This window comes from Octopus bimaculoides, chromosome 7 (genome assembly GCF_001194135.2).
Source record: "Octopus bimaculoides isolate UCB-OBI-ISO-001 chromosome 7, ASM119413v2, whole genome shotgun sequence".
NCBI lineage: Eukaryota > Metazoa > Mollusca > Cephalopoda > Octopoda > Octopodidae > Octopus > Octopus bimaculoides.
Window position 1 is genome coordinate 9,728,995 of NC_068987.1, and position 5,380 is coordinate 9,734,374.

Consider the following 5,380-nt stretch of genomic DNA (forward strand, 5'->3'; position numbering starts at 1 on the left):
ACACACACACACACACACACACACACACACACACACACACACACACACACATGCACACGTACACACACACGGTCACGCCACACACACATACGCATACACACACACACACTCAAACACACACATTACATACTCACGCCAAACGCATACACATACACACATACACGCACACACGCATTACATACTCACGCCAGGCACACACATACACACACGTAGGTACGCAGGCACGCATAAACACGCACACACAATGTACAGATGAAGGGTACCGAAAAATAATATCGCTTTTCATATAATGAGTTAAATCAGCATAAAACATCGCACATATATTCATTCATTCAAAATATAATCGCCATCGTCAGCAATAATAATTTCCTATTTCGAAACAAGTTTTCTGATTCTCAGAGCAAAAAATGTCCGGCTGTTTAGAAAAGAAAGATGCTAGGAGTGCCGTTTCGACATCGTCCCGGCTCCTGGTCAAGTATTCAGTAAGAGAAAATATGACCGTACTAGAGCTAATGAATGAGGAGGGTGTGGTAGGCCCCCCCCCCAGCCAAATGCATTTATTTTTTCTTGGGTTATGTTGTTGGCGCACTGATTTATTCTTGGGAAACAGTTCATGAGGTACCCTATTCCCTTCTTTATATTCTTTCCCAATCTATTTCAGATGATCTTGCTCAATGTACCAAGATTTATTAAGCATCTGAGATAAGTCCCCGATATTTTGATATTGATTCTCTGCGATTTCTATTTTCTCAGCGTCATCATTCCTCTCATCTCCTTCATACGGCCACACCTGGAATACTGCCGCATCTTGTGGTTCCCCCACACTAAGCTAAATATTACGAGAATTGAGTCAACTCAGAGAACATGCACTAAAAAATAAATAAATAAAAGCATGACTGATATTTATTATTGGAACCGCTTTAAAACATTGAATCTTTATTCTCTCTAGCGTCACCGACAGCGCTACATCATTTACACGAAGTGGAGAACATACTATCAGCATTGCCCAAACGATTTTAACATCATATTCTGAATTCATCCAAGGCTGTGGCCACGTTCCATACGCTCCCTAGACAATCCAGGCTCACAACACGCGAATTCACTGCAACACAATTTCTTTTGCTCAGCAGGCCCTGTTGTATTTAACATTGTCCCAAAACAAATCAAAGAATATAAAGATCCCATCTCCTTCAAGCGAAACCTGGACAAATTTCTCCAAGGGATATCGGATAAGCCACTCATACCTGGATACATCTCAGTCCCTACTTGAATGGGTCATTATACAAATAAAACTTGACTTTAAAATGACTTAACACATCCTGTCAGGTGGTGTTATTAACTTGGACATGTCCTGGGCCATTCTTTGGTCGAAAAATATTTCAGTTATCTAAGTTATTTAAGTTATCTTTCGGATCGGTATCCATCATAAAGATCGAAATCACTGTTTTGGCATTTCCAAGTACTCACTCCATCAGGTTATATTGTACATCGGTTTTTCATTGTATGTGTTCCATTGTTGCCCTTACCAAATTCGTAAAGCTTGCAATGCCGAATATGAAGCTTACTCTAGCCCTTGTCTTCCATGGGCTAGAGGATGGTGTATATATACACACACAGCGTGTGTAAACTATTTGTCATATGACCCCGGACTATTTGCTTGAAAACACATTGCTTTTCGAAACACCTAAAATACACAAAACACACATTATGCCTCAGACTATGCCCTGCTGACGACTTCAAATAAGGATAAAATAGCGCTCTATAAGGCTACAAACGACAGAAAATTTTAAGATTTTTCTAACGTGAAGGAAACCCGCATTAAATATTCTAAATGCACCTTAGTTTCGCTTTGATTTACACCTTATTTGATCTTTGATTCAAATTTCAATCTTCGAAACCCACCTGAACTTAACTTAATCTAGAAGAGATTGTCTCCTCTATGATAGCTGACAATCAAGGGTACAACGCGTGTTTATTATGAGGACATCTTATCTTACAGGTACACAAATATTTTCCTTTTCATTTATGTTACAAATACTTAGGTACATGTTGATTAACGTCAGAAATGAACGTATACTCCGAAGGAATGTTCACCTCGTATCTACAGAACTTGATATCACAATTTCCAACAATCTATTTATGTCTAAACTTATAGATAATTTAGCCGCGTCTTTGTAAAAGCAAATGTATGTCGTTCAGGCTGAAAAGCTTTTAAATTGAAAGATTGCAATATTTCTAAGACACCGCTAAAAGTTTTATTCAATAGCTTAAGCTGTGAAGCCTAATTTGTATTTTCCCGAGGAAGGATTAAGCTACCAATTCTTGGTTGGTCGAATTTCACCACACTGGGGCATCGTTGCTGGTTTGAGATTAGACATTTCATCTGAATTGAAGCACTTTGACAAGTTTTAAGACCACCGAAAGTCTTCTAGAATGAATAAGGGAACTTTATAAATCCCAGAAGATTTCCAGTGGTTTTTGATCTTCATCATTTTTGTTTCACTCTTCCAGTTATTACATTTGGCCACATTTGTCGTTTAATTCTTTTTTCATTCCATTTCTTCCTTTATCTACTTTCTATCGCGGTTGTAATTTATCTACAACCGCCATATCATTCCAATATATCTACATTTGTTTTACTGTTGGTCTATAAACAATAACCATGTTGTTTATGTATTAATGCCACTCCAGAACATATTCGACTTTCTTTCCAGACATTGGTTCTGTTTGAAGAAATGCTTCTGTTATCTGAGCCGGTTCTTTTGGTATGTTTTTACAAGGAATTTTTTCATTTACTTCCAATATATAATTATTTTTTTCCTTTTCTCAATATTAGTATTTTCCTAGAATCTTGCTTGTAAGGCCTTAACGTCGTTATTATTATTATCATTATTATTATTATTATTATTATTATTATTATTATTATTATTATTATTATTATTATTATTATTATTATTATTATTATTATTGTTGTTGTTGTTATTATTATTATTATTATTATTATTATTATTATTATTATTATTATTATTATTATTATTATTATTATTATTATTAAGTCTTCACTTCACTCATGCCATAGCGGATTATGTGTATAAATCTTGGATATTGGCAAAGGAACATTTTCTTTATTTGAAAGTAGTTGTTTACACTTGCCCCTGTCTTGTGTATATCATAGACGGAGGTGAAGATGTGCAAAATAACTATTGATTGTATAACAATGCCTGTGATTTTTTCTTGTTGTTTATTATGTATCCTTTCGGTTTCCTTCCTGTGCAGGTTTTGTTATAATATGGCTCACCTTAAACTCTTTAACTCTTTTACTGGTTTCCCTCATTGGACTGTGACCATGCTGGGGCACCACCTTGGAGAGGTTTCATCGGTTTAATAGACACATACTTTAAGTGTATTTCTTTTTTTTTTTATTCGCCCCTTTCTCTGGAACTGCTTCGATACAGGAACGTAAAAAGACCAACATCGATTGCCAAGCCGGAAAAAAGACAAGCGCAAACACATACACACATATGCACATATACACAAAGACGCATATATATGTCTATATGTGTGTATAGAAGGGGATTCCTCATAGTTTCCATCTATCAAATTCTCTCACAATGTACAAGTTTTTATGATTGCTTATTGTTGTGCTATTTAGCCACAAGTTTACCATCAATCAAAGCCAGCCTATCCTTGATCATCTCGTCTTTATTACATATCTAGGCCTACAGTTTGCAATGTATATTCATAAGACGATATGGTATGATTCTGGGGGAGAACTGCACGCTATTTCTATAATTTCATTGAGGAATTAACATTTATAAGGGTTGTGTTAAACAATCTTACACTTTTTCTAAAACCTTATCGATGAGTTCCAGTGGAAGAAATCACTAGCAATTTTGGGGAAGGGGATGAGTCGATTACATCGATCCCAGTGTTCAACTGGTACTTATTTTATCGATCCTGAAAGAATGAAAGGTAAAGTCGACCTCGGCGGAATTTGAACTCAAAACGTAGGGAGAAATACCGCTATGCATTTCGTCCGTTGCGTATTTTTTCTTTATCCAGCTATTTTCAGTTTCATTCACTCTCAAGTGCTTGTACAGTGCTTTATCTTTGCAATCTTTCATCATACCATATCTAGTCAGCAACTTCCTTGTCTTTCTGTCTTAGCTGTTTAGTTCGTCTACTGTCCGTGCGATTACCCCTGCTCCATATCCAAGGAGTGAAACCGCCCAGGTGTTGATAGCTTCAATCTTATTCCGACCGTTTAATTTCGCAAGTACTTCACCTTAAATGTTTGTGTCATTTCTTTCTCCATCAATTTATCCATTTCCAATATTCTCAAGTACTTATAGCCCGTCTCTTTTATTTGTTTCATAACCTCCCCCGACGGCATCGATAGCCCGTTCATACATTTGATTTTGCCTCTCTTCAAGACTAACACACCACACTTTTTCAGTCAGAACTCCATTCTGAAATCAGCACTGAAAGTATACAGCGTATCAAGGAAGTCATCCATGAATAACAAGTGGTCGACTTTTTATAGGCGGTTTTGCGGTATGTACCCAGCTTTTGCTTTCATCAGAATCAGTGTTAGTGGTATCATGCACAATACAAAGATCAGTGGGGACAGGCAGTCCCCTTGGAAGATGCCATTCCTGATTTCTATTGTTCCTAAACTTCTTCTTCTTCTTCTTCTTCTTCTTCTTCTTCTTTTTCTTCTTCTTCTTCTTCTTCTTCTTCTTCTTCTTCTTCTTCTTCTTCTTCTTCTTCTTCTTCTTCTTCTTCTTATTATTATTATTATTATTATTATTATTATTATTATTATTATTATTATTATTATTATTATTATTATTATTATTGATATCTATTTTACAAACATAGATTTATCCGTAAACCTCTGGACTAAGAATTTATCATTTCTGAAATTTGTCACACAGTATCTTCGATAGTTTCCAATATGTCTCGTTGGAACAACGTCAGCAACGTCATATATCAAGTATAATTATATTCATGACAGACTGAAGATTTATCTCCCTTCTTTATTCCCACCCTTCCCTCCATCATCTTCACTCTGGCAATGTTAATATCTATGTTCTTTATTCTTCTATATATTTCTCTTCTTTCAGTTGTAATTTATGCCCCTTCTGCTCTGTGTGTACATGTGTCCAAATTTATGTGTTCTCTTATTAAGCATTTTCTTATACATACATACATACATACATACATACATACATACATACATACACATAGACACATACACACAGACACAGATGCACACAGACACAGATACACACACACACACTCACCCACACATATAAAATAAATCTTTTTAGTGGTTAAACTCAAAGTAGATCAAGTTATTAATAATAGCGTACATATA